The sequence below is a fragment of the Melanerpes formicivorus genome, unplaced genomic scaffold (genome assembly GCF_026170545.1).
Source record: "Melanerpes formicivorus ecotype bairdi unplaced genomic scaffold, bMelFor1.0.p_v2 SCAF_6, whole genome shotgun sequence".
Taxonomy (NCBI): Eukaryota; Metazoa; Chordata; class Aves; order Piciformes; family Picidae; genus Melanerpes; species Melanerpes formicivorus.
This window is the reverse complement of record NW_027142358.1, coordinates 13,500,158-13,522,342: the sequence shown is the minus strand read 5'-3', so window position 1 is coordinate 13,522,342 and position 22,185 is coordinate 13,500,158. Positions and strand designations below refer to the sequence as shown.

Genomic DNA, 22,185 nt, shown 5'->3' with positions numbered 1-22,185 from the left:
CCTTGAAGTGTGGAAAATTTTAGTTTAGCTTTTGCCAAGGTTCCCTGCATGCTCTGATCAAGTGAATTTTTAAGCCCTTTATTGTATGCTGGTTCTGTATGCAAAGAATATGCTTTGTGCTTTCCACTTGCTTATTGTTATCTCAGGTGTCATTTACTGGAATCCCTCTACCTTGTGCCTCCTGTAAAATGTAAAGTGAATTACAGGCGTGTAATTAAATCAATATATTAAGTGTGTGAGGAACGAGAGGCAGTAGGGATTTTGATGGCCATATCCAGTCATAATATTAAAGTATATGATATGAAATATTGAAGCTATTTTCTAGTCTGTTCAGAGCATGGATTATGTAAGAACAATTTCCAGCTGTGACAAAATGTGTTTCTGATCTAGGTCAGCATGGCAGGTGATCATTTCCCCTCATCTGGCGGAGCAACTGCTCCATAAACCACGTGGCTGCTAGTTAGGACACTCAGATATGCAGTATTACTGCTCATCACGGGTGGGGAGATTTGAATAATTGCTTAAATACTTGAAACAGTTTGGCTGGAAGATGGACAATTTCAGCTGCTGTGCATTTGCTTTTGCCTCTAATCTCTGTCCAATTTAATTTGTTACACCTGGCATACTTTAAACTTAAAATTACCTTGGTCAGTGTTTGAGTTGGATTTTCTACCTGGTTTTTAGAGTGCAAACATTGTGCACATGGTGTTGGTTCTTGCATTATCTCAGAACTGAGACCATTTATTTATTTTTGTGTTGCATTATGCATGGCACCTGAAGTTCTTATTGTCTTGCCATAAGCCACATTTGGAACACAAAATGAAAAACTGTGAAACAAAATTAGAGCACAGGATGCATTATCTCTTTAATGTAAGCACTGTTCCCTCTAACCTTGGATTTATGAATAGGTGTTTGATGGAGTCAAATTTGGGTGCAACATGAGGGATGCCCTTTATAATTGGACAGATTTGTGTAGTGTATGCCTCAGGGCCAGCTGCTAGCTATATCAGATTTGTCTTTGTGAAGTGCTCCTTTAGTCTTGTTCCAGAGCTGTAGCACTCTATACCAGTGCATCCCTTCCTACCCAGTCTCATCTTTTGTTGGCTCTGTATTGCTTTTCTCTAGCTGGAATATTGGATTTTTATTCTACCAGTTGAAGGAAAAAAAATGTAGGGGAGACACAGGGGAAGGGATAGCTAAAAGTGGCATTTGCTTCTGTCTGAAAGTGGTATTTGCTTCTGTTTAAAATAAAAGTTAACATTCTTCATAGCAGAGAGACACTGTAGAAGAAACAGGAGGGCATCCTAGGGAGAGCTTTTGAAAATGATGCTCATACTTCACTCTTGTTCAGGGATTTGACTCCTAGGGCATGTTCAAAGTTAGTTACCATTTTACAGTTTAAAAGTCTAGATGGAAACAACCTGTGCCTCAGTTGCATGGTGATTTACTCATATTTAGGACTAGACACACATAGACACAAAAATACGGTTTAATGAGGTAGGACATTCTGTAGCCACCTTCTAGATCTCCTGGAAAGATCAGTTTTGCTCTCATCTCACACAGCTGCCTCATTTCTCTCTTGCTTCAGTTCCTGCAATTAGGCAGCTGTAGGTTACATTCAATCAGCTCATAAATCTGACCAATCAATAGTAATTTTTTGTTGTATTAGTTATTTGGATCAGTATGCTATGAATAGCCAGGGATGTGGCTTTCTTGATGGTAGCTGCTGACATTAATTTATGCTCCTTGTAGAACTTTACCCTGAAAACTATTAACCCTGCTCTGTAATATGTTTTTGGATAACCAACTGAACACAGAGAAATATTACGTTGTGCATGAGTACAGAATAAGCTGCAGTTTCTTCTCACATAAGCAGCATCTCAGTGTAGTATAGTTAATGTCTATATGTCAGTTGTAATGCCCTCCTCCACAGGGGTTTTCAGACTCAGCTGAGCTGAGTATCATCTGTAGGAGCTCTGGGCCAGGCTGACATGGTGTAAGTAGAAGTACACTTTTGTTCTATGCTCTGTCTACTCTCATATTTTCTGTCTCCTGGGTTTAGCCTCATAGCACCACTTACCTCTTCCTTATTTCCTGGGACCTTAAACTTGTGTTTCCGTCTATGGTTTACAGCCCCCTAAATGAGATGTTAGTTGAGGTTAATCACAAACACAAAACCCGTTCTCCAAGCAACACTGACCAGTAGAAACTGCCTGTACACAAACAAGCATGTTAATGACTTCAATCAAAAGACAGACACTGGCTTGGCAGAGATTCTGGCCCCAGTGTCCAGGTGAGAACCAACAAGATGCCAGCAGGAGTTGCCATCATGTATTAATCAGGGAATTGGTTTTGAGATTCTCTGCTTTGGCAGTTGATCCTCAGAGACGCTATGGATCTTTTATTACATTCACCCAAATGTGCTTTTTCTTGATATATATGGAAGGGATTTATGCAGTAAAGGAGGTGGCCTCTAGTCTCATCTTTCCATTTCCATATTTTATCTGACAGTTGCTTCAGTTGTTTAAAGTACGTGGGTTTGTTACTCTAGATCATGGGTATAAATAGAAGCTAGTAGTGTGAGGCCTTATCAGCTGTGAGCAGCTGTACCTGCCTTTTCATTTTAAATACAGATGCCTAAAATGCAGATGAACAACAAAAACTTGGGTTTCTGGAAGGTAAAACTTGAAAGTTCTTTGGAATTTGCTGAGAGCTGTTGACTCTGTTGTTTAAAGTAAACTAACTTTGGGCTTTTGTGACCTATTTGTTGGAGCTTAGATTTAAGGATCATGGTGCTGAGTATTAAGATCTGCAGTGGTTTAGATTTAAAGTGCTGTGTATGTATGGGCAGCCTTGCTTAACTAAGTGTTGCATATTTTGGGCAGCTTAAGAGAGTTGTCTGATATCCATGTGGGTATCATCTTTATACTCCTCACAGAAGTGGCTCTTGTGGAACGCTGCAGGATTCTGGGAAGTGGAGAGTACACACAGGAAAAACTTTGAGGACAGAATTTCAAACACTGTATGAGAGATGTTGCATATAGCCTTTGTAAGGATGTTAATTTGTCGGTTAATTTGTGATCTCTGAACTACTGTGTAGGCACTTAAATTGGCCTTTCTTGCATTTAATTTTTTACAGCTAGTGTTTTTTTTTTCCATGGATATATTATTCAGATAACAAGTCATCCATACAGAAAGCCTAGGATCAGACCTGAAAGCAGTACATACGTTTTTGTGTGTCTTAGACCCTGACCTAACTTACCTGCTGAGCCCTTGCCAGCTTTGTTCAGAGCCCCTGCTGATGTATCTGCTTTCTTCTTCCAGAACGTGGGAAGCTGGCTTTGGAGGAGCTGGAGAAGTGTTTGGGAGCCAACTGGGGTCTACAACTTGTAAATTTGTGCTTAAGTTCTGGCTCTGCAAGACTTAGAGCCATGAAGCTGATGATAGCAGCAGTTCTAGGGGGGGTAACTGGGGAAAGAATGCCATGTTACATGTACTGTGATCCCATCTGCTTTGAGACATTTGTCAGATGGGATTTCTTATGGGGCTGCCTCTGCACCCCAGCTAAGAGTTTTTCTGGATCCTGGAAGGTATGGTGCAAAGATACAGGGCTCACTGGATTTATGCTTATGTGCAGCAGAGTTTATATGCTGAAGGTTTTTGGTTATCTGGCTGTTCCCATCCTCCACTATCATGAACAATGGAAAGCTGACTTGGTATGTTATTGCATGTTGAAGGCTGTATCAAGTGGTATCTGACCAAGCTAAGAATAAAGTGGTTAGCTCAGATGTTTTCTCCTGGGCTGCTCAATGTTCAGAACATTTATGGAAAAGATTGAGAGAGTAGATAATCCTGTACCTGACTCTGATGCTAAATCCATCTACCCTTGAGTAATGGCTTTCTTCCTAAAACAAATGTGTTCAGTGTGAGGTATCTTTTATCTTTGTAGTATGAACTGTTAAGGTGCTTTTTTTTGTTTTCTGGTTCCAGGAAAGCCTGCCAACCTGTGTGGTCTGCAAGTGCTAAGAAATTGTATAGCAGGGGTATTTAGGGGGGGAGGGGAAGCGAAGAAGGGCAAATTTTCTTCCACTAAAAAGTGTCAGGTTTTTCACCATTACATATTATGTTACCAAATCGTGAAAAGGTGTCCAAAAGGAGGTGTGTATGAATACACTACTTACCATACTGTAACCTCCCACAGGAAGTGTTGCTATGTGTCTCTGAAGAAGAGCAACAAAGCTGGTGAAGGTTCTAGAGTACAGTTCTTAAGAGGAATGGCTGAGGGAACCAGGGCTGATTAGCCTGGAGAAGAGGAGTCTGAGGGAAGAGCTTACCACCCTCTACAACTACAGGAATGGGGGTTGTAGTGAGGTTGGTGTTGGTTTCTTCTCTGTAGTATCAAGTGATAGGGCAAGAGGAAATGGCCTGCAGTTTAGGCTGGATATTAGGAAAACTTTCTTCACCCAAAGTATTTGTTAAGCATTGGAATGGGCTGCCTAGGGAAGTGGTAGAGTTGCCATCACTGATGCTAATAAAAAGAGGGTGTAGATACGGTGCTCAGGGACATGGTTTGCTGGACTTGGCAGTGCTTGATTAATGGCTGGACTTGATGGTCTTAAAGGTCCTTTCCAATCTAAATGATTCTATGACTCTAATATGTGCTTTCATTTGCTCCTAATGGTTAAAAAAAGTATTGTTCTGTGCTTGGGCCATGTCTGTCTAGAGAGAAGAAACTAACCCAGTGTGTTAGTTGTTGCCATCTTACATTGAAGTTTTTGTGGCCTTCAGCTAGTTTTTCTGGCTGTATTGTGTTTCCTCACATAGGAATGCACTGGCTTTCCCCTTTCAGCTGGAATCCTGTGGTCATCTTGATCCTTGGTTTAGCCTTTATGTTTACCAGGTACAATAATGTGTAACAGACTGAGCAACATCATGTGGCTGAGGCTCATCATTCCTTCAGGAACTTGTGACCAGATTCTAGTCAAACGCTTATTAACCCAGGAAGAAGGAGAAAACAAAAATTTGACTGAAAAAGCAAAGACCAGTATGCTTAACTTACAGTTGTCCTTCAATATTTTTGTCATTTTATTTGCATCTTTGGGTCATTTCTGGTCAGTTCTGTTGTTTCTGTTACGGGCTGAAGGAAAAAATTAGCACTACTGTGCTTTGATTTCCTGAGCTGAAAACTACAGTGGTTCAGGTATTGAAGGGAATCAGACACATTGGCTGGAGAATGTTTGCAATTTGGAAAATACTACTGCCTTGCACTATCAGGTACACGTATTCATACATGATTTCTCTCTTCCCAGATTCACCGTGTGTTCACTTGCTCTGCATCTGCTACAATGCAGCTCTGAGATTACACCTATACTGCTTGAGGTAAGGAAGAATTCATATAAAAGATAATTTTGTCCTGACTAGCATGGTAGATAGAGACACTGGGAGAGAATTCATATTTTGTAGGTCTGTGATTATCTTGATGAAACTCATAAGAAACAAATCATTGGTGACTTGGGACATTATATCTACATTATGATAATTTAATCTTTATGCTTTCTTGATTTGTTACTTATGAAATATCATGAAGTACAAGTAATCAACTCTTGAGGTTTTCAGGTGTCCATATATTCCTTGAGGTGATTTGTTTACCTATCCTTGATATTGGCGCTGAGTTATAAAAGCATTAGAATCTGTGCTGAGTATCTAGCCTGTAGCACTTAGTGATAGTACTGTAGTGAAGTATGTCAAAACTCAGGTATATTTACAAATGGAAAAACTGAGATACAGAATGGCAATTAAGAGTTGATTTCTCTGATTAGACAAATTCTCCTGAGTAGGAAAAGAGATATAATGTCCTCATGTATACTGTAGTTATTAGCATATTACATATAAGCTTTGTAGCTTTTCTGTTTTGTCCATGTCATGGATTGAGTTGAACCTGCTGCTGTTATTCATATCATGCCACAGTCGTGCCAACTTCAAAAAGTGAAAGTGCTAACTGGAGCAAAGTATTATGGGGCTTGACATTCAGAATCCAACGTGGGAGACTTCCTCTTCCAGTTGATGCTTCCGGATTCTTGGGTGTGGGCTTTTTCCTGCATGCACAGGGGTGGAGTGGGTGGGAGTGGAATAGCTGCTGGGTTTGATTTTTTGTTTTATGCTGGTTTTGTCCCTGTATTTCACTGCACTACTTCTGCAAATACGCTAAGCTAAGACAACCATGCATTGTATTAGATTAATTAGACTATTAGCTAAGGTAATTATGCATTGTGATGATGATATCTCATGTTATATTAAACTCTTAACCCTGAGTGGTGTGTGTTACTCTTCCCCTCATTTTTGCATTGGGAGAAGAGGTAGGTTAGCCCTTGTGCTAAACTGTTACAGTCTAGTATGCTTTTCAGAGATCAGCTTACTATACCACAATTATTCTAGGAGCATGGATGTAAAGATTCATAGAATAGTTTATGTTGGAAAGGACCTTAAAGATTATATAGTCCCAACCCCTCTGCCTTGGGCAAGGACAACTTCCACTAGACCAGGTTGCTCAAGGTCTCATCCAACCAGGCCTCAAACACCTCCAGGGAGGGGGCATTCACAACCTCCCTGGGCAACCTGTTCCAGTGTCTCACCACCTTCACTCTAAAGATGAAGCAGTAACCTCCAAAGTGCACCAGTAGTTACTTTTGGCTGTAATTTTAGAAGCAGAAACATTTGTTTTTCTTCAAGTGACTTTATCCTCCAGAGCTTAATTGGGATGATTGTGCATAAGATAGGATGAACTTGTGACAGCTTTCTATGGGTTCCTTTGATGTTAGGAGCTGAAGCCAACTCTAGAGCATCAGAACAATAGATTTAATTTATCATCATCATCTTCTGGGAACAGTGATAATAAGAGGTTATGACTTGGTGTCTCCTAAGTATTCCCTCAAGCACGCATCCCTGGTAGCTGCTTATCAGTTGCTGTGCTGTGCTCTCTTTGGCACCAGAAAGCACACATCTTCCAGCCCTTTGGGAGGTGCCCATTCCATGTTTCTGTATGCCTCTCCAGTTAATAACAGTGTTTTGAAAGGGAGGATTTAGAAAGGAAGAGTGGTTATGTGCAGCTATTTGTGTTTAATGCATTTACCTGTTTCTGGGCTGAGGTGAGTTGCTGAAATGTGGTCCTTGTAATATCGAGCGTTGCATCACCTGGGACAGGTATTTCAGAGCTCAGTCTCATTCAGCCGAGACAGTTTTAAGCAGAACAGAGGTATCTGTGTTAAAGTTTTGTGCTAAACACTGTCACTTTTCAGCAGAGATAGCTCTTTAGTCTTCTTGTTGCTCTAGGGGAGTTACAGGGTCAGTAATGTCTGTTCTTGCTCTTTAAGACTGACTGCTGTTTCAGGAGCCAGTTTGTGCTTTTATCCAGTGTCTTAATAGCATAGGGAGTACAGGCCCTGCACCTGTCTGCAGGACGCTTTACTGGATGCCAGTAGCTATTGACATTGAAACGTGCGGGCCTTGGGGTTCCATTGTTTCCCATTGCCTTGTGAATATTTCTGAGATACAGAGCTAAAAAAAGTTAGGAGGCCTTTTCAAGTGAGGGAAAGTCAGTAATCAGCCAAACCCTGTGCTTGATAGGTGGGTGTATATAACTAAAGAAGTTGAATCATGGCTTTTGAGAATGGGTGTGGAATGGATATTCTACTCTGAGAGTATCTTGGAGATATTCCAGCCTCAACCTTCCCAGAGAGCTGTCATGTTGAGAGGAAGGGGTGCTATGATTTCCAGGTACTATCTCTCTCTGTTTCTGTACTTCAGTATTCCATTTTGTTTATAATTATTCTTTAAAGAAATAACATAAAAACCCCTTACAGATTTTCATAATTTCAACAAAACAAAAGGGAGGTGCATAGGAGTCTCATTCATCACCGTTTGTCTCCAGACTTGATTTGACATCTGAGACCACAGAGAAACTTTGGCAAGTGCAATGATTTCCCATGTGGGGGTAATAAGAGGGAAAAAAGCTGTCAGTTGAAAACAGCAGGAGCTGCATTAGCAAATATAAATTAAACAGATGGCTAAGATACTGCAGCTGTCACATAGAAATCCAGGAAAAACTTTAGCTTAGAGCTGCAGGAGGCTATTTTAAAAGAAAGGATAAAAACAACAACAAGGCAAAGACAATAGAGCCATTCAGATGATTATCTGAAACTTACCCAGCACTGATTTTTTTTTTTCCCTTCACCTTTTCAAATCTTAGGACTCTAAAATTAATTTAGGATCAGCTATTATAAGGTCACATTACAGATTTTAATACTGTGGGTTTGTCTTCTGGTTTAGACATACTCCTCTGTACTTTTGTGTGAGACACTGGCTCTGTCACGTGCTCTGGAAACTGGGGAGAAGTATAACATGGTAAAATTTTAACCTTCAACAGACTGTTTTACAGCTGTTTCCAAAAAAACCTTCCTGTGAAAGAATTGTTTATAAATAAAAATGTTTGTGGAAAAGCAGTATTAAAAGTATTAACATTTTGATGGAGGAAGCACCTGCATTTGAAGTGTCTTGCATTTTCCATCTTGAGGTAACATGTTTCAGACTCATTTTCAGCTGAAAATGGACTGCTTTTATTTTGTGAAAGAAGTGATAATACTGCATCAAAGTATGTTCTTACTATGTTAAAATACAGATATGTTAAAATGAGGGCAAATAGGGATTTTAGTACTGCTTCTCAGAGGCTAATTAGGTTCCTAAGCATTACGTCTATAATGTATTTTCCTCAGATAGGACTAATGATTTTTCACAGATACTGTGTGCCGAAGCAGAGACAGTTATGCTGCCTGTACAGTTTGGTGATGAAGATGTGAATTATGAAATAGGTGTAACTGCACTTGAAGCCTGCATTTTACATTCAAAGAAATAGTGTACACAAATAGGTTCCTGGAAAAGACTGACTGATTCCCCAAAATTCTACTTTTTCTGTTCACCTTTTTCACTGCAAAAAAATGTATTTATTCTTGGTTCACCTTTTAAATGATGATACTTAATATGCAATAAATTTTGGATTTTAATGATGCTAATTTTGCACAAAGAACTGTAGCATATCTTCAGTTCTGCATATTTTTTCCAAATTGTGTTGTTTATTTCCAATAAATAGGTAGATTTAGTTAGATTTAATAGGTAGGTAGAATAGTTAGATTTAATTCCAAACTTCACCTACACAGATGATCTGAGAGCTACAAAACCTACATTTTGTTCCTCTGTACTAATCCTTCCTCCCATCATCCCCATAGAGTTTGAATATGTGAGCCCTAGCCTGCTCTCAAAGTCAGCAAATCTCCATTCTGTTAGAACTAGGAGGTTCACCACTAAGATGTAAAAACTTTTTGCTGGCTAAATATTTAACCTGTTATAGACTTTGTCCTCATCATAGTGGTTTGGGACACAACTCATGAAGGGCATCAAAGGTCAAAAGAAACAGCTTTAGCTTATTTGTATGTTTGCTGAAAACATGTAGCCTCAGTCTTCCCATACTATACAGGGTGTTTCAGCTGTCCTATATGAGTAAAAGTGAGTGCCTCATCATTTAACTTGCGTTTCTTTGATGGTTGCAGCTTCAGTGTGTAGAGTAGAGGAGCTGATCATGCCGAGTAACCCTTTAAATTTTGTTTCTGTGCCTGCCAAAACTTTAGAGGAGTTTAAATTCCAGAAAACCAAGAAGAAAAAAGCCTCAACCTCAGTGCATGCTTTTCTTCCATTTTTGCTTAAGAGAAACAAAGTTGTCCTTGAAGTGTACTTGAACTTGAGAATGATGAATGTGGGATATCTTAATTAGTCATGGAAGTATGTTTCAGAGTAGGTGACCTTCCACTAGGAAGCCTGGCCTCCGCCTCCACATATTTGCTCATAGACTTTTGCTCCAAATGCTTTAGCTAAACTTCACTGCCAGGACGTGCTCAGCAAGGCAGCAGTTTTGTGTAGGCAGGATCCAGGGCATACAGAAAGACTGTGCACTGAACACTACAAATTTCCTGTGGGAAGAAATGAAGGCATCAGTCAGCATCATCAGAAGTGAAAGAGAGATGACAGTTTGGAAGGGATGGGAAGGGTCTAAAACAGAGAAGTCAGTGGAATGAAAAGAAACAGAGGAACAACATAGCTTTACCTTTAAAAGTGGTTACCTTAATTTTCCTACTGAGCATCCAAAAGGTGAGAATTAACTTTACCAGCTAGAAATGTAGTTACTGCCTGATGGACATACTCTGTGCTTGATCTTCATGTCAACCTTCTAGTGACACTAATGGAGGATGCTGCATAGGGTGGAAGGCAGTATGGTTGCTAATGGTGTACGTGCAAAAAATCAAGTGCTGTCTGGCCTGTGGCACACAGCTAGTGGGGAAAATGCCTTTGTAGTTTTTTAAAAAAGGCTATGACAAATTCTCATGCCATGTGAAGTGTTAAGCTCTAACTCTCATTGATTAGGAACAGATGCATACATGCAAAATGTATGCTAGTGGAAAAAGGAAACATGATCCTTTTATTGGTTTTGGTTTTCGCGGGTTTTTATGCTCTCAAGTAAAGAAAGTGTTTCTTAGGTGCCCAGGCTTTGATACTGTAGCATTATAGAATCATAGAACATTTAGGTTTGAAAAGAGTTCTAAGGCTGTTGAGTCCAACCATTAACTGAGCACTGCCAAGTCCACCACTAAACCATGTCCACACCTATGCCTATTTTACACCTCCAGGGATGGTGACTTTGCCACTTCCCTAGGCAGCCCATTCCAATGCTTAACAACCCTTTTGGGGAAGAAACTTTTCCTAATATCCAACCTAAACTTCAGGTCATTTCCTCTTGTCCTCTCACTTGATACTAGGAAGAAGAGACCAACACCCACTTCACTACAACTTCCTTTCAGATAGTTGTAGAGAGCAATAAGGTCTCCTTTTCTCCAGGCTAATCATCCCTGGTCCCCTCAGCCATTCCTCTTAAGAACTGTACTCTAGAACCTTCACCAGCTTTGCTGCTCTTCTTTGGACATGCTCCAGCTCAGTGTCCTTCTTGTAGTGAAGCTGTACACAGTATTCATGTTGTGGCCTCACCACAGCCAGGTACAGAGGAGTGGTCACTTCCCAAATGCTGCTGGCTGTGCTGTTTCTGATACAAGCCAAGATGCTGTTGGCCGCCTTGGCCACCTGACCAGACTTTGGTCTACAGAAGAGCAAATCTGAAAAAAAAAAAACAAACAAAATAACACATGTTTTGACTCTGGTTTGAACTTCATTCTTTTTAAGCCTTGTCTGGAACTGTCATGTCTGCTTTTCAGGTCAGTGCTGTTCTTCATGCTATGTGGACAGGTCCATCAGTAGCTGAGAGAACACGTAGCAATTATAAATTACTGATTATTCTAGTTTCAGAAGCCACTTAAATAATTCTTAGGTGTAACACAGTAGTGCATGAGGTACTCCTGGTACATGGGCTGTGTATTCTGCAATGCTATGTAAATAATAGGTTGCTGATTAATCTATCATAGCTATTTTTTTTCTAGTTTGTCTCAATAGAAGAGAAGGTTAAGTTTGATGCTTAGTTTTGCTTTAAAGGATATTTAATTTTACTGTTTAGTGGCAAGCAACTGAATACACCTTCTTGGTTTTTGGTAATGAAACCATCTTTCATTCAGAAAAATTTCCCATATTTCCACAGTACTTCCCTTGACTGTGACAATATCTATACTTGGATTTTGAGCTCCATTCCAGATTCAAGCATGTCTGATCCAAATCAGTTTGTAGGAAAATGTTTATCCAGTTTGCAACCAATCACAGATTTGAAACGTGCCAAAGTCTTATGCTGCAGCACATAGCTTTGATGCTGCTAGACACTAGTGTGCTGCTGCATGCAATTATGGATATGGAGTGGTATCCTTCTAAAATAAATACAGGTATCTACTGTAGAAAAGCTTCCCAGAGATGGGAAACAGATGAGTTTCCTTTTCCTGTGTAAGCAAGCCTTTAGGTGATAAGATTTGGTACAGATTTCTAGCAGGATGTGGAAATGCTGAAAGGCAAAAAGTAAAGGCGCTATTGCTAGCAGCTGCAGGCTGCCACTCTAAGGAGCTCAGAATGAGGCTAAACATGGCTAGAAAACAAAAGGGCAAGTAAGCATTTGGGAACCTTGTATGATGGTGGCCCTTCACCTTTGTTAGGAGATATTGGATGCTGTTTTAAACTTAAGAAAACTGGGGTCCTGTATAGAAAATAATAGCACAGTTAGAAATGACTGTCACATGAACTAGTTTCTTGTACCACAGTGTGTTCTTTGCAGATGTGTAAGTAGTTTCTAGACATTCGTTCTAGTGCTATTCTGTTCTTATCGGTTTGGCAGAATATATGTGACCAAGGTTTTATATGAATTTTCTTCATTCCTTTGGTTTCTTGCTTCTTAAAAGGAAAAAAATAACCAATTATCTTGTATAAAGTAGCAAGGTCAAATGTATTTACTGCTAAAGGGAACTCTTTAAGGAGGGCTCTGTGGCTTATTCACATGAATAAATGAATGCTGAGGCGTAGTGAAAGTAGTAAATACACATCCTTCATTTGAAGTCTCCAAAGTATGTTGGTCGGAGCTATCCTTCAAGATTTTGTCAGTATGACTGTTGAAATTCTGCAGAACTTGCCTTTACTTGACATACAATATTCTGTGCTGGATTCAGTTACATACCATCAGAAATGTGCTTCTGCCAGTACAGTTTGTTTTTTCAGGAATCTAGTATTAGCTGTTCTGGCAAAACAACTTTTTTGCCTATGTAAACTAGATCATGAATGAGCAGATTTGCTAGTATAGCTATTTTAGCAAAGCCTTTCTAGGGTAGAAAAGACCTTATTGATAATACTGTGAGGTTCCCACAGCAGATGAAAGGCACAATACAAAAGGCTTTGCAAACATGAATTAAGTTTCACAACACCCTTGTAAAATAAATCATTCTTCTAGCTTGCCAATGTGTAGTTTCTTTTAATATGAGATATTTTGCAGGGATGAGAAAGAGAGCTAGGAGACTCAGAGCTGGGGAAATTAATGTCTAGTAGTATTGTGGTGTTGATAAACTGAACAAATTCCTAACCTGCTGGAATCCTCTGCCTTCTCTGCTGATGTTTAAAACACCTCAGCAAAATCAGAGGTTTAGAATATCAAATAGTTACTGGTTACTGGTTTCACCTGGTCTCTGAAAATATGAAGAATTGTAGTGCTGACACTTGGTAATGCCTTTCTTCCTGAAAACCTGCAGCTGGCATTTGTGTATATGGTGCTCTCAATAATGCTGTTAACTGTAGCATTCTCTGATTATTTTTTTTTTATTAGACTTGGGTAGTCTCATACTGTTATGTGGCTCAGGTTGTGAACAGCTTACACAGTTAAGGGATCTTGCAATGAATGGAGAGATGGGCAAACCTCTATTTATGCACAAGAATAATTCTAAAGTCAAGTAATTTGAAAATGAAAGTTGTCTGATAATGAATTTGCCCATGCAGTTGTACCTGTGACATTTTTATGTGTCACATTACCACATTATATTTATTCCTTTTCATCTCTTAAGGAACAAGGAGCAGAATAACCACTAGTGTGTAGGTTAATTTTCTTTCACCAACATTGCTTTTGAATTCAGCCTGTAAACTTTTGAGCAGGTCCAGGCATTTCTTCAGCCATCTGTTAAGCCTCATGTCCTGGATTCTGCAGTAACACATCTGTGAAGAATTTGAGCAAGGTGTGCAGTTTATCCACTTCCCAGAACAGGGCCTTCATGCAGTGACAGTTGTTTCACAAACACAATACTTTTCCTCACCATGTGTACATAGTGAGGGACTCACTTTTGAAATGCTGTCCCAGCTCTCCTGACATCTGGGCTGACTGTGTTCTCTGTCCTAACACTTCCTAAGCGTTAGGAGAGATTTCAGTAACTGTTAGATGGTGTGCTTGATCCTCCAAGAGGTACTTCATCAGATAGCATATTTGTGCTCCATTTCTATGGCAACAGCACACTTTCTACTTTTTTTTTCCCCTCTCAAGGTGACTGTTACTCTGAAAATTAGACCTGTGTTAAAGCTTGGCCTTCTTGTACCCTGTTGAGATTTCAGCTAGTACAGGTCAAGAGTGGAAGGAGCACGATAGGAGAGTGTGACTCTCAGCAGAGTGGTGTGATTATTAAATGTCAGTGGATGAAGGAGTTCTATGTAATCATCATGGGTGTTAGCATTAATAAAACAATTGTGTTGAAAGCCATGGCTCTTTCTAAGTTCTGCATATGAAATGCCTGGGGCTGAGACATAGGCAATGATCATTTTAGCCTTTAGCATTTGCTCTTGTAATCGTTTAGGACCCATGTCTGCTTCATGCACCTGTTTTTGCACAGTACAAAATCAGTTGTATGTTTTTCTATCCCTTTGCACATAGATACCTCTTGTGTTCATGTCTCATTAAGAAACCTGTTCTTCTGTTGCAGGACCTGTTCTAGAATTGTGGGGAAGAGACATGTTATATTTAATTGCTCCACTCAAATAGGAAATAAATGTTAAGCTACCTCTTGGACATAGCACCTCCTGTAGGTAGCAAGACACTTCCCTTTAAACCAAAGTACCCAGGATAGTCTCAACATCTGCTGCTCTGTGGATAGCTAAGAAGCTTTCATTTTTTAAATGATTTCCGTAGATTAGTCCCTTCTTGTTATCATCTGACAGTGAGTGAGAACAGAAGCATATGGTTTGATGCTGATAGCTTGCTGGGGTTGGCTTTTTTCATCTGTAGTTAAGAAAACACTCTCTTATATGGATGCCTAATGCAAGCCAAAGTACAATCGTCTTTCAGATGTTTCATTTTGCCTTTTCCCCAGTATCCTAGTCCTAAGAACTGTCATCTTTTCCTGCAGTGCTTATAATTCTTGGTACTGAGCTGTTTCCTGTGATATTTTTGGTATCCTTTACTCCTCTTTCTTAGGAGTTGCACGTTCCGGGGAACATTGGAGTACGTGTTCTCCTGTTAACACATTCACCAAATATGTTGTGGAATAATTTAAAATTCCATTTGATTTCAAAGTCATACAAGTTAATTATTAATACAATTGGATTCAAGAATCTCTTTACCTTTAGGGGTAAATTTCTAAAGCTTTGACAGTAAGGGCTTCTGCTTGATATCAGTGTTGTGTCTTTTCACCACCAGTATTTTAGTTCATAGTAGTTTTGAGACAGAATGCCAGAAGTTTAGTATCTTTCTCTGACAAGTAGTAAGTTGATGTGTTGACTGGCAAAATCAGTGACTAATGGATGAAACCACATCATCAGGGGTTATGGAAATGCATGTTGTTTATAGCCATCTTTATAGTGTGAAGGACAGAAATTGACTGATGCTTGTTCATATAAAATGTATAAAGCTGTTCAGGATTAAGCATCTGAGTCAGAAATGTCATATGTGTACAAAAGTCAGAAGTTAATTAAAATATCATTGTATTACTTTCTAATTATAAGCACATCTGGATGTACTTCTCTTCTTAAAGATTTTGAATTTAGTTTAAGGATGGAGAGCTGAAGAGTATTAAACCTTTTTAAAGCTCTTCTTGATTGCACATTTAAGAAGCTGTACGTTTTAGTTTACTCAAGAACTTGTTCATTGAAAGACCAAAGTATAAGATTCCATGTGTTTAACATTCAGTAATTTACCATTAAGCTACTTGACACAAGTTAACAATGTCTTGGTTTAAACAGCACTCATTATCACTTGCTGTGATTTGGCCAAACCCAGTTTCCTAGTAGATGTCTCAGTAAAGGATCCATCCTACTATAGCATGTCCAAATTTAGTTGGGTGGTAGTAATGTTTTGCACTTACATGGCATCTTTCATTTCAAAGCACTTCATACAATCATGTCTGATGTTAGGAAAATGTATTAGGTAAGATAATGACCAAAGCAAATCTCTACATTTCAAAGAGTTACAGGACAGTTTATAACTTCAAGAGATGTCTTGTATTACAATTTTTAGTGCTTAGTATAAAATAGTTGATTAGTGGTTTCTAATGCAGAACTCGTTTTACATAGCTTGGGAAAGGTCTGAGTTAACCCTCAGAAGATTGCAACAGGTGCCTTTATAGACTACTTTCAAGTAATCCTTTCCTGACAGTGTTAGAGTATTTAGTGCCCTTCTCTTTATTTTTCTTCTAATATTGTTTTATTAATACAGAAAATACTTACGATTTCCCATCTTTCCATTGAATTTTACTTTGGTGCCTACTTGCAGCGCACTTAAAACCCTTCTAATGTGAGCTTTGCCAAACTAACTGAAAACTCAAATGCAGAGGACATTTTGTTCTTTATGCAGTTTTAGGTTCATAGCTATGGGTTAAGACATTCCTCCTTAAGTTCTCACAATTTTTGTAAATGTAATGTTTAATTCTGTTAATGCATGCAGGGAAATCTAATACAAATACTAATTGAATGTATGCAGTTCTAAGTATTTTCTACATTCAAATTGTTTGCCTGTAATGTGCTTTTCCAACTCCAATTGCCCAGCTTCTCCAGCATTCAGAGATTGTATTATAGTTGCAGAGTAGTGCAAAGCAGATATCTGACACATGACACCAAACAAGTCCCTGCCTAATTTTTTTTCTGTTTAAAATTTGGACTAATGGTGTTTTGCATTTACTTAATGGTTAGGCTTATCAATTGTACTTTACAGAGAGCATAATTGAGAGCAGACACTGAAGGCAATTTGCCCAAGATCCTAGTATTTCCTGTAATTCTGGTTGTGTTTTCCTGATTTGATTTGGAAGGATTCAATTAAGAGCTATATGTGATTTCATAGATGTGTGATGTATCAAGTTTGTGGCTCATCGGATAACATTCAGACTCACCATTTCCCTCTGTGTGTGTACCTAGCTTGGTTTTCTTGTAACCACAACTTACTGTATTGCCCAATTTTCCCAAGCTTAATGACATTAGCCATTTAGTAAGTATGATGTCCATGTATGTTACAAGGTGAATAGTTCAATTGGATTTCAGCCATTCTCGAAAGCAAAAATTACTTTTCCCAGATCTTAAAACTATTTCCTTCATTTGTTAGGCCTTTATATAACTCAAAGGCACTTCAAGATATTTTACTTAAAACAACGATGTAATATTTCAGTGCTGAAGGTGAAAGTTAAAAGCTGAGGAGAAATGAACAGACCGAGAAGGTGGAGGAGCTAGTTGGCATGGCCAGGATGTGGGGGCCACTCCTCTCTTTGCCTGACTGCTCCCCAACCCTTGACTCCTAAGTCCATGTTGCATGTTGGCTGCACTGCTGGTGGGAGCTGTAAGGTGTGCTAACTTTGAGTTAGGCTGGTACTGTAACATTTAAAGGAAATGAAAGGTAGGCAAGTGACAACTGGTGAACGATCCAGGGCAGGCTTACTGAGGCCTTAATGGTCCTGTAGTGAAGTCCTCTTACATTATTCATGGATTTTGAGCTTTTAGCCAAGTTGAGCATTCAGCACTCAAGTGTGATAGTAAAAGGTAATTGGAAATTAACCCTGTAAGGATATATAAAAAAATTCTGGACAAAGCAATAGTTTTGATAGTGAATTTTGCTTGGAAGTATATGCCTTCTGCGTTAGAGAGAGTTGGGGGTTTTGTTTTGTTGGTTTGTTTTTCTTTTGTTGGAGCCAAGAAAAGCATATATCTCTATGGTCTGGTTTTCAGTAAAGACTAAAGACTAAAGCTGATAGAGCCACAGCAGTTAGGACCAGGAGGAAAACTGTACATAAAACTCGGTGATTAGTACTGATCATAACTGCATCCAGGACCCTTAGGAGACAGAAAGGAGAAGAGTGTAAATAAAAATAACAATTTTAAACCCCCTAATTTTTGTGAAAACTGCTTCACTTGGATTGAGCTCTTGATTGTGCAGCCTCATAGCTGTGTCTTAAATGATGTTGTAGTTTTGCTTCCTGGACATTTTTCAGGCTCCTAAACCTTTCTTTTACTGGCATATGTCAGCAATAGATCCTGCTGAATTCCCTTGAAATCCCGATGTTACTAACGGCAGCCTTTGAGTGATGATTGAGAAATTGTGTTGAAAGTTTCACTTTACTTTTAAAATATGCAAAGCATTTTTAGGTAAACCGTTAAACTCTTTGTGACACTGGTTCAACTCCTATGGCATTTCCTTACAGCCATTGCTAATGGCAGATCGTTTTCTCTGTATGGTGTTCAGTGCTAGTCAAGGAGTATGACTTGTAACAAATGCAGAGGGAAAAAATGCTGGAAGTTCCAGGCAGTCCTGAAGTGCTTTAGCAGTCCAGGCTTTTCCTCCACTTGCCTGTCGTCTTACGAAACAGAGCCTTTTACAGTAGCTATGTTCTTTGTCAGTTTTGTGAGCAATTGCAAAAAAATCTTGTATTAGTTTGTTCTTATGTAGGTAAGACTTTCAAATCCTTGTATGCTGCCTATTTAAACAAATCACTGTAGCGTTGCAGCCTCTGAAAGGGCATTAATGCCCCTGCCCACTCCAGCTCAGTCAGTGGCAGTGAAACAAAGCAACAATGTGCTTAGTCTCCATTGCTGTTAGTAAAAAGGGGAAGAGAGGGGGAAATAAAAAGCAGTAGTCCAAGGATGGGAGAGCAGTGAAACACCACTCCTCTGTGTCAGAAGATGTGTGACAGGTAAGTCCTGCTCTGGAGAACAGCTAAGCTTAGCCTGAGAAATCAGGGGGAGGAACTGCAGGAACTAGGTTTCACTTAAAGCATGCTGGCTCCATTTGAGTACTTAGCATGCTTCTCATGTTTAATAATACTGCTATCTAAATAGTTTTAAGCAGACTTTGAAGTCAGAGACATATTGAGTTAAGGTAGAGGTCAGTGCTTTGTTAGGTGTTCGCTGAACATTGATAACAACTTTGTGTACTTTTACACTTAACATTGTTTACATTATTTGACCCATAAAATATGTTTTTAATAAAAAATTAGTAATTTGGCAGATTTATGTAGCAAAAACCAGCAAATTGTGGAAGGCTGTTATTTTCCTGCATACATAGTACTTTTCTTTATGTCCTAATTAAATGTGTGAAATTAAATTCTTGGGCCAACAGGCAAAGAAATGTGCATTTGTGGTTTTCAGTTTTGAAGATTTAAAGCAAGGAAGTCTCAGGCAAGAAAGAAATGGGTATCTGCTGTTTGAATTACCTTAGAAGCATAATGGCTGTGCCTGGGAAACTGGTGCACAGCAGCACTTCACCCTGCAAACCCTGCGGGCACTGGAAGCAATAAAACAGAGGAAACTTTAAAGAAGTCAGTGTAGACAAGCCCAGCTCTGCTTATGTGTAAGAAATTGGTCCAGAAGATTTTATCTTCTATTTTGGTTTGCTATTGCCTGCTCAGATCCTCACTATTCTGCTTCCTTCTAACTTCCAGGGCTGCCTTTTAAACTTGCAGGTGAGACTCCCCATCCCTGATCTTTCTTTGAACAGGGTGTGAGAGTCAGTACTGGAACAGTGAGGAAGGGCCTGCAGTTGTATTGCTTCTGTTGTCAGGACCATTTAGAACATTTGGGATGGTGATTGCTGGAGGCGCAACGGTGCTTCAGTCCCTTAAGATAGAGTTGAGTGGACATTGCACCGGAGGCCAGTATGGGTTGAAAGAGCAATTAGAGGAGAGGCTCTGGTGAAGCAAAAAATCTATTCTCTCCTGATCTCATCCCAGCCATGAATCTGTTCACATTAGTAGGAAAACTGCTCTCAAATATCGAATTCTGTGTATATTCCCACGGGGAAAAACTATTTCTGATATCTGTGATTTGGGATATATTCCCATGGTAGCAGAGGAATGTCTGACTATAAACCACATCTTTGTCACCTTGTCTATCCCTTCAGATGTGCACAGCGCTTGCTTGCACTCAGGTTGAGGAAACCATAGCCACAGTGATATAATTTACAAGGTGTTTTTCTTGCAGAAGAGAGCAGTACTAGTCATCTTCATTACCCATAGTGGATTTGAGCATCTGTCCATCAATATTCAAGGTCCTTCCCTTATCAACAGTATCTCTCTTTAGGGGGGGGGGGGGGGGGGGGAATCTTTAGAAGATTACTATATTGCAGTTTTCCTAGATGTTTATTGTTACGTTTTGCCTTGAAGAAGGAATGTTTCTTTGCTCTGTGATTGATGTTTATTATTATAAATAGTACTGCTCCAGAATGTTCTTAGCATCAGTGTTAATGCCACAATAAGTACTACTGGCTAATTGTGTATGTTGTGAAACTATATAATCTCAAATTACCCAGATCTCTGATCCTGAATTTAATTATATATTCCCTTGTTCTTTTATTAGGAAACCAAATTAATAGTTCTTAATCTGTCCAGTCTCTCAACCAATTTGAATGTTTTCATATGCCCATTAAATCTCCTGTTGGATTTAAATAAAAAAGAGAAAGGGGAAAAAAAAAGAAGTCAACAGACTTTAGATGTTTTGTTTTAGCAGTTTCAGTCCATTACTTCAATGTTTTTCTGTTGTTTTAGGATAAAGTGGTGAGAACTGAACAGTGTTTCACAGCAGAGTGCACGTTAGTTCTTGTACTACTCACCTTTTCATTCCTTATACACCTTAATATATCTCAATTTACATTTTTACTGCCTTTTTACTGTTGCTTCTTAGTGGGCATACAGTGTGTCTTCATGAAAATGCCTGGGTTTTTTTTTAGTTAGTAATCAGTTTATGACCCCATTAAAAAGTATGAATGGTTTTAAGTTTCACTGTTTAGTGCTTTTCGTAATTAGAATGTATCTTCATACTTCTTGTTTCAATTCTTTAGTGGTGAGTAATACATATGAAAGTATTGTTTGGATTACTCTTTGCCTGTATTGCCACAGTGCATAGAGTTCTCATCACTGCTCAGGTGCCAGCTCTTTTGGATGCTCCTTGAATGCAGCCCAAACCCCGAATCCTTCATTTGAATGCATTTGCAGACTACAGAAGCCAGGTTTATAAATTAAAAACTGCACCGCATGTTTTGGTTCTTCAGAGTACAGCATTTGTGAAATCAGATCTTAAAAATCTTTTCCTCCTGTTATGCTTAATAAGTTCAAATGGTTATATTTTCTGTTCACCAGTGTTACAATTTGTCAGATTCTATTGGCAGCTTCATGTCAAGTTTACATGCCATTTTTCTTGAATTTGTTCTGCATTTTGTACCATGAACTAGGAAAGTTGGTTCTATATGAATTGGATTATGTTTTTCTCTTAATAGAGGATGTTCTTCTTATACTCTGCGTAACCCTCTGTGTATGACAGACTTTTTTCTACCACATGAATTTGATGTACACTTGTTTATAGCCTGTTGTGATCTCAGCCTAGTGAATTCTGTCATTCTACTGCATTTCAGTTTTGCTTGTTATGTCATTCTCTTCTTACATAGCAGAGTGATTTTCTCTCTCATTTATACTATTCCTCATCCTACGTCATCTCTCAAGCCCCAGATGCTGCTGGTCTAAAAATGGGGCAGATATTAACCCTGAACTCAGAAGATCCTAAATCTCTTTTAACAACTTTTGCAGGCTATCATGTATGAGTGCATCTCGGTACCTCTCGGAGGGAGGGGCATTGAAAGGGGCTAGGGTTGTATCACAGCACTATCATTTCCACATCCCTTTGCTGTGAAGGATAGCTGGAGTAATGATGGGCTGTGTAGATACAGCAGTTATCCAGATTGTCCAGCTGTGTTTCTCTCCACCCTTTTCCTTTACCCTCTATATTGTGAGCATTATTCAGTGCTGGTCTGTATATAGTCAGCCTACACCAGTAGCTATCTGTTATGTACATAGGGCTTATCATCCGCTTTTTAGCAGTACCAGAGCTTCAAAATATCTGTCTTCAGAGCTCCATACAGGCCTTGCTTTCTTGTGTTGCCTTGGTTATAGAGCTTCCTTGAACTATGAAGAGTACTGGTGAATGGAGGAAAGGAGGATCTGCTGGTAAAGGATAGTCGAGAGAAAACTCCTGGGCAGAACGCTTTCCTAGGCTGTTTCTATTTCTAGCAGTGTCTTCAGTTGTCAAGATTAATGCACTGTGTGATGGGGGGGGTCCTGATGTGCACTACAGCAGGAAGATGTAGGATGATTCCTATGTTTACAGCAGCTAGGTGTATGATGCAACATGTGGAGGCTGTTTTGCTGGCATCGGGCACCCCTAGGCCTT

General features: G+C 39.3%; 1 protein-coding gene across 3 annotated transcripts in view; it reads left to right on the top strand.

Annotated features, from left to right (window-relative positions):
- Positions 1-22,185, top strand: part of NDST2 (N-deacetylase and N-sulfotransferase 2) — a 128,296-nt gene that overhangs the window by 40,595 nt on the left and 65,516 nt on the right. For 2 of the 3 annotated variants that reach the window (XR_010987507.1, XM_068139831.1), the window contains exon 2: positions 5,310-5,379. The gene's annotated coding sequence lies outside the window, so the exon portion shown is untranslated. Of the gene's footprint in view, positions 1-5,309; positions 5,380-18,535; positions 18,663-22,185 lie in introns of those variants that run through there. The other variant, XM_068139832.1, reaches the window with a different exon arrangement.